We start from the raw sequence: 14,271 nt of genomic DNA on the forward strand, positions 1-14,271 counted from the left end.
AGATCGTGCCATTGCACTCCAGCCTGGGCAACAGAGCGAGACTCCGTCTAAAAAAAAAAAAAAAAGGATCCTGAAGAGATGGATTGCAGAATGTAATAAGGGAAGGAGGCCCCTTGAAAAAGGGCAGGGCTTTGAAACAGGAGTCCTATAGGACAGTTTAGCCACAGACCATCCTTGTCTGGCAACCTTCCACTTCCAAGCAAGGAGCAGCAGGGCAGGTTGCGAGATCTGCCTCTTCTTCATAGTTCCTGCTGTCATCTCTCTGGAATCCTACACGCCAGGGTTTCCCAGGGAAACTTCCAGTCAGAACTGTGATGTTTTTTCCACTACAATGGCTCAATTGTAGAGTGGGTTGGGAATAGGCAGACTTCTGATTCTTCACAGCATGTTGATAGAGAACAGGGTTCAGGTGAAAGAAATTACCAATCATTTTTCATTATCCAAGGTATCACTCACCCACTCCAAGGAACACGACTGCAGCAGCTGTGAGGATGCCGAGCATCAGGCCCCAAACCATCTGGCAGATCAGAAGGGGCATTTTCTGGCTGGGGGAAGCTGACATTCAGTAAATTGTTAGTGCTGACTCCCACAGTGACCAGTGTAGCTTCAGGCAGTGGGGAAGTTATGGTGGGGAAAATGAAGCCTTGATATACAGGTTGCACAATCTTGAGTTTTTTGTTTTTGTTTTTTTATGGCATTTTCTTTCCCAAAAGGATGACTTGAGAAGCTTTTGTATACATTGTCTTGTTACATTGGTGGGTGACGTTTTTCCATGGGTCTCTCATGTTTCTGCGTGTCTTGTGAGCAAAGACATCACCTACAGATAGCAGAGATACTGTCTTTTCAAGAATATGTGTTTAGAGATAAGCCTGAAGTTACTGTCTCCCTCTTGAGCAAAGGGCAGACATGCTTCTAATCTAATCTAATAAAGACAGTATCTTCCTCTGAAGAAAAAGGCAAGTATGCCGATGCTATCCATTGTGAAAATTGTGGGTTTCCTCAGCGCAGGATCCCTCTCCTGTTACGCAACCCATGATGTATGCAGATATTTATCATTTTCTCTTCAGATGGTCTCAAAATCGGGAGTTGGGGCTTGAGGACTGGCATAAATTTTTGACCTGCATTCTTTCTAAGCTTATTGAGGTTGTGGAGCACGTTCATAGCAACAGTGATTCATACAACTGAATGTAATTCTCAGTGGTGCATTCTAGCTGTATAGGTCCAAAATCTTTCTCTCTCTCTCTCTCTCTTTTTTTTCTGCCAGCATCCTGCTGTATGTCACTACAATCTTTTTATTTCTGTTCAAAAATGGAATATTTTGGTCAGGGTTCAAGATTTAATATGATAACTTGCACATTATTATGTCTTTCCTATAAAAAAAATCTACTTCCCTTTCCCAAGATCCATCCTGGTTTACTTTTCTCCCCCTCCAAGAAAGAGTTCAGCCTTTCTAAGGTTCCATTCCTGGACAACAGTTCCACATTTGCTTAGTTCCATAAATAGTAAGTAACTGAATAGGGCCTTGTTAATCCTATCCAAGGTCTGTCTGAATCCAAATCTCATGTGCTTTCTGCTATATCGTTCTGCCTTTCCATAATGAAAAGAGCAACCACAAATATTTATTGAAGATTCATTCCAGCCAGGCACTGAAATAAGAGCTTCACTTGTATTCTCTTTCCTGATCCTTACAACAATTCCACTGGGGTAGATTCTGTTATTATCATTTTCACATAGATGAAAAAACTAAGGCTTAGAAAGTTATCTACTGTGTGCTAAGACAGCTAGTAACTGATGGGGACGAATGGGAACTCAAGTCTGTCTTCTTAACAACCAGACTGCATTGCCTCCCAGGAGGGTCCTGCCCAATTGGTATCCGAATAACATGTAAATGAAGGAGGCTTTATTGAAATGAATTATACTACCCACAAAATATTCATTTTAGGTTTTAAAGGTGTCCTAAAGCTAATTGCAATGAAGTGAAGATTACATAGTCTTGATTATTGTGAAGAATCTTCAAGAAGGAAACAGTTACACTCCTTGTTAAATTTTTCAGACTTGCTATCTTGGCATTTAATAATTTATATCACTTAAGATCTTTTCTCTCTACTAATGATGACTATTGAGTAATTTATTCATCTTGGTTTGGTCAAATTGAAACTATGTTGCTTTTATAGTGGTAATAATAGTAGAATAAAAATAATTAAATCATAACACAACTGGGCATCTATTTTCTCATTTATACCAGTGCCAGGTATAAATGACTATCAAATTGCCCATCAACTAAGAGTGATTTTTAAAATATCTTTGTTTGCTTACTTGCACAAGCTTTATATTGCATGGTATTATTTTCTTTTTTCTTTCTTTCTTTGGAAACGTTAAGTATAAATTTACTATCCACCTAGTGGTAGCTAGGTAAAATTGCAGGCATAATGATAAATAATCAACTTTGTAGTTCTCAGCTTCAAACCCAAACCTGTAAGGGGCAGGACAGACTCAAATGCCTCAGGGACCAGGCAGATAATACAAATAAATGAAATAGGCCAAGTGAGAGAGTACAAGTCTTGCCAAAAGGAGCAATCCCTATTTAGCTTCAATTGATCATCCTCTTATGAAAAGCAGATCAGAATTGCCACACGTTCTGATTGATCAAGAGAGGCCAGAAATTCTAATTTTAATGTGAAACCTCTTGATTTCTTAGACGGTGGCTCAATTTTCTTGAAAACACTAGGTGAGCTAAATAAAGCTGACAGTGCACCAGTTTTCAATGCTCCTCTGTGTAGAGTGAATGGCATCTCCCCTAACTGTAGTATTAGACTGCCACTCACAAGCCACAATTTGCAATTGCAATAGAGGCACAAACTGACAGAGATCTCCTGCTTTACTATGTACACACAACTGAACTCTTGAGCTGTGGAGAACAACTAATTCTACAGGAAAAAGTGTAAGGCTAATCTGAGCCACCCAGGGATGGCAGCAGGGGCCTTCATGGCTAGCTGCTGGCCTGTAGGCGCTAAATTGCGGACTGCTCCTGCAGGAAGCCTTCTGGGCCTGGGAGGCCTTTATCTGGCTCAAAAGCTAGGGCTGCTTCTCGAAGGACTTTCAAATTCTCCTCAGCAACTGACAGTGACTGGTCAATCCAGTCCAGGACCCTGTCAGATGGCAGGCATTCCTTGTCACCAGCACCAGATGACTGACAAGACAGGAGCAGAGCAGTCATCCCTGCATCCAGGAGCTTGGGGTCCAATGGAGGGTACATCGACTTCACAACATCATCCACCCTGGGGCTGTTCCACTTGGCTGCCACAATGATGTCGCTGACAATGGCTGAAGTCTTCATCTTGGCCCCAGAACCCATTGTGATGGCAACAAGCTCCTCTGTCAGAGTGTGACAAATCTTCAAGATGGCAATGCAGTGGGACATGAGACCTGAGGCATCTTTGATCCAGTCTTTGTTCTCCAGAATGGTCTCAATGTGGGGGTTGGTGATAACAACATCATCCAGTTCTAACTCAGAGGGCTCAGACTGGGTCACCATGGCACCGATGAGGTCCATAATGGGCTTAGAATCATAGCGCTGCAGAGGTCTCGGGGCTGGTAGTAGCGCTGCCTGCAATCCAGCACCAAGACTGCAAACAAAGCCAGAAAGATGGTGGCCAGCACACTTATGGCAACAATCACCACGGTCTCCATGCTTCCGGGGAGCTCCTGACTCAGTCTCCCTCACATCCTCCTCATGGGCTAAAGCTGCTGGAAGTGGCAAATTGGGGGAAGAGGATGGCAGGAGCTAGGTTCCTCCATGACACCTCCGGAGACCTGAGGGCCTCAAGCGGCAGCTCTGGGGCACATCCCGCTGCGCTCCCAAGATGGCCCCTCAGATGGCAAAGTCAGCGGTATTATTTTCTTTTAATTTCTTTGTTAGAGCTCTTAAGTTTCATCCAGTAAATGGTACATTATTTGAGGGTTTTTTTTGTATGTTATAATATTTATGAACCATTAATCCAGACAAAGGAAAGAAAGCCTTACCAAGGCCCATTAGATGCTTCACAGTATTCCAGAGACAGCACAGTAGGCAAAAAGAATTGTGGTAGGTTAAATATGGATCCAAGTTCAGTGTCTCTATTTACCATTGGAGTGATTTTGGTGAATTTCTTAATCCCTATAAGCCTCTGTTTTTCACCTATGAAATGAGATAATATTATCTAGCCCATAAATTCTGTGGCGACAGAGCGAGACTCTGTCTCAAAAAAAAAAAAAAAAAAAAGAAATAATATGTATAAGTTAACTGGCATGTATTAGGTGCTCAAGAAGCTGAACAATAATCACTGTTGTTTCTAAGATAATTATTATCACTACTATTAATCTCTCATTATTTATTAATGCCCCTAAATCTCCATGGATCTATTTAGATGTATAGCCATGAGGTCTTACTAACTAAATGATAATCATAAAAATATTCCTTGTTATTACTTTTTCTTCAGGCGAATTTAAATATTTTTCTAACTTTCTACTTTCATGAAAGTTAAATTAACCCTCTCGGTGCAAATATATATTCTACCTTAAGTAGATATTTCTTATCAAGCATTTAATGCATTAAATTTCAACTTTAAATATTAAACATTTCAAACTGTAAACATTAATTTCAAACTTTAAACATTAATAAATTTGACCATAAACCTCTCTTAATTTGAAAATTTTGAACCTTGAGGCATTAATATACATTTTCTTGGCCCTGCCACCAGCTGAGATGCCTAGCTTCCTCTATGGCATATAACTACTGTATTTCTATGGCAACTGCCTTAGCATTTTGCAAGGGTCAAAAGAACCCATTCTGATATGTTAAAGGCAAAAAACAGCGATAGTCATTTAACATCAGTTTTAGTCTTATCTCTAATGTAACCCTTCTATTCAAACACTTCCTTGAATTAACTCCATACTAGATTTTGAAAACAAGTCATTTCCTGTTTCATTTTATTCCCTTTTCTTAGAAAGTCACCTCTCTTCCCCTATTGAAATTCTATCCACCTTTGCAGGGAGAGCTACAATGTCATTCTCCTGGAGGCCCATCCCACTATTACACAAGACAGGTTCCCTACCTTTGTAACATTGAGGTTTGCCTGCTAATTAGACTCTCATCTCAAATATATTTAGTGTGGTGAGTCATTTGTGCACTTTGTTCTTCCAGAGAAAAACATTGTTGTCTGCATGTCTTTATGTGTGCATAGTGCGTGAGAGAGTCCTTTACAATCATAAATGCTCAATTTAGGTTAATTGAAAGAATAAATAAATAATGAATGATTTGTTTGGAAATAAAACAAACACTGGCTGGGGTGGCAGGGAAGCTATAAAAGGCTAGGTTGGAGACCTAGTCTGGTTGCCTGTTACATGCGTGGCTTGGGAAAATAATTTAACCTCTCTGAACTCAGTTTCTTCATCTGTAAAAACACAAGTGATCCTGCCTCCGTCCTTTCCCTGTGTAATTAGGGGATAGTTGTGGGAACCAAATAAAGAAATGCATGCACACTGTCAATGCTAACCTGAGGTATTAAGTTCCAAGACAGCTGGACAACTCAGTTGACGTTAGATACTTTTAATAGCCAACTTTACACACTATTATCTCACCCCATTAAGAATATGTTATCAAGCTGTTTTGATATTACACAGCAAAGATGATTCATTTACTCCCTCATCTGTTTTTCTGTTCATCCATTCATTCACTAAAATTTATTGAGTGCCTACTACATACCAGCTACCATGCTAGGCACTTGGGCTGTGAACATGACAAGGCAGATATAGTTCCCTTCTCTGAAGGACCTTGCATTCTTGTAAGGGAGCACTGAAATAGGTCTACAAACAAATGAGCCCACAAATAAGATAATTTTAGATGGGGATAAGTGCCAGAAAGCAAATAAAACAAGGTAGTGTGCTAGGAAGTAAGTAGGCATGGACATCATTACAGTGGTCAAGAAAAGCCTTTCTGGAGGGACCAGAATGAAGAGTAGGGACAAGCTCTGCAAAGTGGGGACAGCAAGTGCAAATGCTCTGAGGTGGGACCAGGCTGAGGTTGATCAAACAGCAGAAAGGCCAGTGGGCTGAAGCAAAATGACCCAAGGAGAATGGAGGCATTCGCTGATGGAAAGGTGGTTTATATGCACAGAAAGATTCAGAAAGAGAAAAGCAATATATTTTCTTTGGCAATTCAGATCAAGGAGTTTAAAACTGGTTTAATTCTTGTGAAAACATAGCTCATTGGATAATATGTTAGGGTATTTACATTTATATAACCATACCGTTAGGGAGTTTTGAGATTTACTATTTTAAAAAATCATTTTAATATTAACAAAAGCAAAGGGATCTTAACATTGTCCATGGTGGTTGATATTTTACCAGAATACTATTTTTTCCTTTCCATAAGTTGTTACTATTATTATTTTGGTGATTCGTTGCACCTTCTGCTGTCATTCATTGTAACCAATATTTAGTGGAAAGTCTGAATTAAAACATTTTAAAATATATTTAATTGTATTGCATTCACAATCTTTTACTAGTAGGAAGTGTTAGGTTCTTTGTAGGTACTAGCTGAAGGGGGAAAAAATTAGTCCCTCATGGAGTCCTCATGGAGTACACACACACACACACACACACAAACACAAACACACACACAATTTTTAACTGTGATAAATGCTGAGAAAGAGGTTATGTGCTATCACGCTAATTCCTTTTTTTTTTTTTTGAGACAGAGTCTCACTCTGTCACCCAGGCTGGAGTGCAATGGCGTGATCTCGGCTCACTGCAACCTCAGCCTCTCGGGTTCAAGCCATTCTCCTGCCTTAGCCTCCCAAGTAGCTGGGATTATAGGTGCCTGCCACCACGCCCGGCTAATTTTTTTAGTTTTTATTTTTAATAGAGATGGGATTTCACCATCTTGGCCAGGCTGGTCTCAAACTCCTGACCTCATGATCCACCTCCCTCGCCCTTCCAAAGTGCTAGGATTGCAGGCGTGAGCCATGGTGCCCAGCCCTATCATGCTAATTCTTAACAACAGGAATTTACCAGGTAAGAAGGTCAGGGTTAACCTAGTCAGGATTATGAACTATCAGTCCTACTTTAATCACAATTAGAATGGTGTATAATAAGTTTTTATCCCCACTGTAGCTTTTTACCTTTCCTTAGAGATAAATTGCATGTAAATATATATTAAAGTGCTTCAAGTCAGTTTTGTCTCTTAAGTATATTTTTTTCTTTGTAATCTGCTTTTACTTTTAATTTCAACAGCTATGGGCCGGTGAGACACTAGGACGTGGAGGAGGCTGGTTCCAATGCCCCATTAAGGATGGCAAGGCAGCCCTGCACAAAACCAATATGCTTTCCCCACCCTTTTTCATATTCACAGAGAGGAGTCAGCCCTGTTGTTGACACTAATCAATGATCACTCGTATTTTGTTGGCAGAGAGATTTATCCCATCTCCTGTGAGTTCTCTTCTCCTTTTTGCACTCTCCACCCTAGACATCTGGGCCACAATCGCCAGAAGCCTCCGAGTGCTCCATCTCACTTTCCTCCTTCCAAGTCTCCCCGTGTGTCATCTCTCTGGTCACGGTGGTGTCCCAACCAGTGGTCCCTGCAGTTTCCTGACACTGAAACCTGCTCAGCCAGACGGCACAACTCCCTCCAGGCAGCAACTCTGTGCCAGGCATCGGACTTCCAGGCTCATAAACGTGGAATCTGTTAGGCTGAGAACATAAGTGCTCCAGCCCATTATTAGCTGGTAGAAAGCTTATAAAAAAGAACTTTATAAACCAAGGCACGAGTAAATAATTTCATGAGCAAAGCTGCAGTGTGGCAGTTCTTGGTTTAAAGCTGAAAGCCTTTCTAATGTGTTGCCAGAGGATTAAACGCTATCACCATGTTTCAGGCAGTGATTTTTATTGCATGTTTCATTCAGGATTTGGCACTGGAAAAGAAGGAACTCTGCACACATCAAATTGAAATGAGAAAGCAATTCTTTGCTATTTGAGGCAGGGATGCTATTGTTTCGAGGACATTATCTTCTGTTGAGGTGATTCCCATCTTGTGTGTACTCTCTCTCCATTTTTCAACAGATATTTACCATTTTTCATTTCTTGATAAATCCTTTCTGTAATGCCTGGTACTTTCAATATTATTCTTCAAATAATTCTGACAAACAGAATGATACGTTGCTTAACGATGGGGCTGTGTTCTGAGAAATGCTTCATTAGGTGATTTTGTCCTTGTGAGATGATTGTAGGGCGTACTTACACAAACCTAGATGGTTTAGCCTCCTACACACCTAGACTATATGGCATGACCTATTGCTCCCAGGCTACAAACCTGTACAGGATGTTACTGTACTGAATACTATAGGCAATTATGACACAATGGTAAGCATTTGTGTATCTAAACAAATCTAAGCATAGAAAAAGCACAGTAAAAGTATGGTATTATAATCATATGGGACCACTGTTGTTTATGTGGTCCATTGTTGACTGAAACGTTGTTATGTGGTGCATGACTGTAAGGTGGTCTGTTTGCAGTATTAGAAGAGAAATAGCTTGTGTAGCACTCATAGAAAATCAGGGATTAAAATAGGCAGAGCAAAAAATCAAGGACTCACCTCTCTTACTTAAAAAAAAAAAGCAGGTCATTGAGCACAAGGTTACGGCTTTGGGTTGGCCACCCTGAGTTAGAGTGAGACTTGAGGGTCTGAGTCTCACTGAAAAGTTATTTCACATCCTGGTGGATCAGGCTCTTTGAGAGTATAGGCCACACGCTACTCTGCCTCTGGGATGGCAAACAGGAGCACCCAAACTCCCTTCAGTCAGCTCCCTTTCCTTTTCTACCATTTTCTATCTTCGTTCCTTCCCTTTAATAAGGGAAACAAAACTTCTTCCTTTTAATGACTGCCACCAGAGCTCCTCTTTGCAAGGTAACTTTGTTGTGAAAAGGTGCACGACATTGATACAGACAGCTATGGGCAGGTGAGACACTAGGACGTGGAGGAGGCTGGTTTCAATGCCCCATTAAGGATGGCAAGGCAGCCCTGCACAAAACCAAGAGAGCAAGGGCTCCAGACAGGGTGGGGAGGGAAGCATGAGGTAGAGGGCCCTGAGGCTGGGATTGTGGAGTGAAGAACCCATGGTACTCTGGAGGTGGAGGGACTGAGGCACACTTAACAGTAGTAATGCCTATTTTTCTATTTGCATTTTTGAGATGTAAATGCCCCCTCCAACTCCCTCTAAAATCCTTTAGTAGGGAGGAGAGTGCTGATGAGCTCCTGCCTAAGGGATGGGTGGGCCTAAGGAGGGCCTGAGTTTCCTGTATATGTATTATAGAACAGCCATAGTCAGCCTTACAGCTGCAGGAGGTCAGGAGACCATCACAAGAGTTAGGCCCTTCAGGGGTTTGAGGAAATCTCGAGGCTGGAATCTGGACTGCCCTAAGCCATGAAATCTGGAGATTTAAGTCAATTTTCCCTGGGTCTCCAAACATCAGCAGAACCATCAGCACAACCTACTATTAACTTTGGTTTATAATAGATTTTCAATAGGCCTATACTACAGTACTTTGTAATAAGTAACATGAAAATGAATGTTAGTGAGGTGGTTTGCAAAGATCCTGGCTTGCAGCTAGACAAAATGTGCAAGGCAGAAGGCAAAAATGTGCTTAGCGCAAACAGGTAATTAAGAGAATTAAAAAAAAAAAAATCCAATAGTCTGGTTCATGGTAGAATAAAATGCCACTCTATTCTGTTTATAGGAGCATTTTTAATTGGCAAATATTAGAATCCGTGGAAAATCAGTCAGAGAAAATCCAGTTAAAACTCTTCATGGACTCATGCTCTAGCAACATTCTTAGAAAAAAGGCTTTTAGAAAAATATTATATTTCTTATTCCTCATACAGTTAGGGAACACTTTTCTGCAGATTACTTCTTTCCGGGATTTTATCCTGGGGCTCTTCCTCCCACCCTTTGCTCTTCTCTACATTACATACATGTAGGCTGCACTTTGCCTGTGAAAAGCCATGGTAGGTGGCTGCCCTACTGCAGCAGCTTGGGGTTCTCCTCCGGACGCTATCCTCCAGTGGTTGCATGGATGTCCCGCAGAGCTCTCCCAGCTCCCTTCATGGTGGGCTTCACCTCCTCCTAGAGGACCTCAATGGACTCTTCACTTCAGAGCTTCTCATTCTTCTTATCCAGCTTCTCCACATAGACAGAAGCCTATGTGCAGAAAGTTCAGAACAGCGCAAGGCTGATTTTCCTCCAACATGTAGGTAATAGGATTCCAGAGTATGTAACTCTTTGAAAGGACTTTCTTCCATTCTGTTTAGAAAGGCATTTACTGTTAGCACAGAGAAGTGGCTTTGTCTTTCTCTATTGGTCTGAGTGACAAAGAATGCAAGGTGTGTAGTTGTGTGTGTGAGAGTGTATATGAATGTACTTGTGAGTGTGTGTCTGTGTCTGGGTGGGGAAGAATAATAGAAAAGGAAGGGAAATCTAATGACTTAACTCAATAGTGAGCAATCATTTTTCATTCAGGACAATTAGGAAGCATACTGTATAACATTATCTTTTGCATCAGTACATTCATTATTTACACTAGTACTTCAAACATTTATTACTTTGTCACTAAAAGGTTTCACTTTGGGAGGTGAATTGTCAAGGTGACCTAAATAGTACAAACTGCAGAACTTGATGGTTATACCATGTCTTTGAACACTTACTGTATCTTTAAAAGCAGTGGAGCTGAGGCGAGGGATTTGTGGAATTTGAGAATGAGGCTGTGAATTGGCACCAACAGATCAGGGAGTGATGCTTTGGTGCCCAGGAAGCTGGAGGACAGAAGCTGTTATCTGAGAGAGTGCTGAAACAAGAATGGATTTTAAATGTGAATACCTGTCCTTACTTTTCTGCTCATATAGTCTGTACCATTTGGGCTTCTTGGTTGCAAGCAACAGAAACTGGCTCTAATTAATTTAAACAAAAAGGGAATTTGTTATAAGGATATTTTCAATGGGAAGCTGAAGAACAAGCTTGGGGAGTAGGAAGCAATGTCTCCTCAAAACCCAGGCAATGGAACCATAACATCACAGGTCCCACTGCAGAGACAGGCCACTCTACACTCCATCTGCACAGTTGTGAGAAGTGTGACCCACAACCCTCCCCTGCTTTCCTCGCATGCTCAGACCACAGTTCTGGGAGGGTGTATCCTTGGCTGAGCCTGACTCAGGGCTGCCCTTCCTCCCCCAGAATGCTGCACAGGGGTAGGGGAGGGAGAGGCCTCGCCCCTTTGACGTTCATGGTGTAGTGGATGGTGATTTCCTTTGTCTCTAAGACCACGCAAAATGAGGGCTCTCCAATAAAGAGAGACTGACGTGCGAACGCGAAGATGGTAGGAAGTTGAAGACTGTCAAACTAAAAAGTGGTTCAAGTTCATTACATGCTCCGTGACTTAGCCAGAAGAGACTGGGATACTGAAGCATGTCCTTATAGGTTTCTTCCTGGTTGGGGTTTCTTCTCACTTCTACTCCAGGCTCAGCTACAAATGTCACATTGCTCGGGGCAGCTGACTAGATGAGCGCATAGGAGTAAGAGGCTGGCATCTGTAAAATAAAAATAGCACCACTCATCTCCCAGTGTGCTTGTGAGGATTAAATAGGCTATTTGTAAGGTACCTAGTACTGTGCCTGGCATTGAGCAGTGTGCTCAGCAGATGTTAGGTTGTGGCCCTCACTGCGTTGTTTCCCAAAGGGCAGTGGGCAAGTGGGATGTGCCAGTTGTCATTTTATTTATTCAACCAATATACTAATATTATTGAGTGCCATTGCTCTTATTTTCTTCAAGGACTGGTGAAAACATTGTCCAGGAATGTACCACCTACTAGTTGTGCAACCTTAGGCAAGGTTTTTAGCCTCTGTGAGAATCCACGTGAATGGCTGTAAAGGAGAGATAGTAATCATACCTACGTCAAAGAATTTTTCCAAGTCTTAAATGAGATAATCCATGTAAAGTAGTTAGCATAGGGCCTGGCAACAGGAAATACTCAGTACCTGTTAATGATTAATAAGAAACCAAAGAGTTTAAAACGTTTTCCTTGAATCCACTTACATATCCAACCTCTTCTAACAAAGAGTGGTATACTTCATGAGCTTACCACAAGCTCTTTGTTCTAAATGCAGCTTATTTTCTAAGGATCCAAGAAGCTACCCTGTAGCCGTGAAGCTGGAAGAACATCATGGGTGTTATAGCTCATCCTCTAAATTGTACGAAGGAAGAGATGGGGGCTGGCTGGTGGCAGATTTACTGACTCTCCACATGGTGCTCCATCAATCTCATCTCATGAATTGATCATCATCAGTTGCAATAGGCTTATTTTCTATTTCTTTTCCTTTTTTTATTTTTTTGAGATGGAGTCTCGCTCCATTGCCCAAGCTGGAGTATAGTGGTGCAATCTCAGCTCACTGCAACCTCTTCCTCCTCGGTTCAATCAGTTCTTCTGTCTCAGCCTCCCAAGTAGCAGGGACTACAGGTGCCTGCCACCACGCCCGGCTAATTTTTGTATTTTTAGTAGAGACAGTGTTTCACCTTGTTGGTCAGGCTGGTCTCAAACTCCTGACCTCAGGTGATCCACCCACCTCAGCCTCTCCAAGTGCTGGGATTACAGGCGTGAGCCACCACGCCCAGCCTTATTTTCTATTTCTACCCACCTCAATTAAAGTAAAAAAATCAAATGTTGGTCAGGCAGAGTTCAGTTATCACAGGGTTCTGCTGTTTTACCACTTCTCTTCCTGCTGTCATTGATGGAAGTGGTCAGGCTATGCAGTTAGGTAAGGCCTGTCAATCTCACCTTATCTAATCATTTCCATCTACTCATAGCAGACTGTCATAAGAAGAAATGGAAGTGGTACGGGGAGGCTTTGGCTGTCTTTTAATTCCTATCATCCTTGAAGTGGTTACTTAATATTCTGTCTATTATTCCTTGTGGAATCTCTTTGGCATTACCAATTGCCTTATTTTCTCATGGAATTAAATTACTTTCAAATGATTTTTCTCGTACTATGGTAGCTTGCATTTTTCTAAGCTGACTCTAGTTTATAATTTTCTGGCATTAGATTCAATCCCTTCGTCTTTGTGTATCTGAACACAATTTTTACCTATTCAAAACAGAACTTCCACTAATATCAATAACCTAATGTTCATTCTCTATTCCAAGTCATTTACAAAATTTTTATTGGGACCAGAGAGAATAGACCTTCAGCCAAATATCTTGTCTGAATTGGATACTGAGCCATTTATCGATTTCCTTTGTTTAAAAAATAGGTTAGCTATTTAAAAATGTATTTGACAATGTTTTTCCCAAGCTAATTTAAATTTACTTTAGATAACATTTTATTAAATACTGTATCAGATGATTTATTAATTCCCTCCCTCACGTAGTTCTGCATTATTTCCTAAACAAATTATTATTGTTATTATTATTATTATTTTTATTTATTTATTTATTTTTTGAGACAGAGTCTTGCTCTGTCGCCCAGGCTGGAGTGCAGTGGCGCGATCTCGGCTCACTGCAAGCTCCGCCTCCTGAGTTCACGCCATTCTCCTGCCTCAGCCTCCAGATTAGCTGGGACTACAGGTGCCCGCTGCCATGCCCGGCTAACTTTTTTGTATTTTTTTTTTTTTAATAGAGACGGGGTTTCACCGTGTTAGCCAGGATGGTCTCGATCTCCTGACCTCGTGATCCGCCTGCCTCGGCCTCCCAAAATGATGGGATTACAGGCGTGAGCCACTGCTCTTGGCCACAGATTATTTTTATAATTTCGCAAAGAGCAGCTATGTTATTTTATTTGAAACAACTTGTTTAAATAAATGCTTGGCATTGCTTTGCTATGGCTTGGGATTTTAAAATTTTGAAGGTTATAGTTTTGATTTTTCTTACACTTTTAAAAAATAGATGAGCTGAGTAACTCCCTTTAATCAAGAATTTATAAGTTACAAATATTCATACTTTCCATACCAAATAAAAAGACAATTCTTTACAAATCGACGTTTCTGTAAAGACAGCGATTTTTTTTTCAGTGATGTTCTTTTGGACTTTAGGAACAGAGGGTTTTTGTTATTGTTGCCGTTTTTAAAACTCTTCTTCAATGTACTTCAAATTACCACTCTTCAATGTTCTTTTTAAAGACAGATTTGAATGCCACTAAGCTTCATGTACAAACTTTAAAACTGTTGTCATTCATTTCATACCTACACTCATTT

At 41.0% G+C, this 14,271-nt stretch overlaps 1 pseudogene across 1 annotated transcript; it reads right to left on the minus strand.

Moving 5' to 3' along the window:
* Nucleotides 1-3,010: 3,010 nt before the first annotated feature.
* LOC112628544 lies at nucleotides 3,011-3,690 on the minus strand (annotated as a pseudogene). Its single transcript, XR_003120442.1, has one exon. The product of XR_003120442.1 is annotated as a transmembrane protein 98 pseudogene (transcript).
* Nucleotides 3,691-14,271: the final 10,581 nt, after the last annotated feature.

Source organism: Theropithecus gelada, chromosome 7b (assembly GCF_003255815.1).
Source record: "Theropithecus gelada isolate Dixy chromosome 7b, Tgel_1.0, whole genome shotgun sequence".
Lineage (NCBI taxonomy): Eukaryota > Metazoa > Chordata > Mammalia > Primates > Cercopithecidae > Theropithecus > Theropithecus gelada.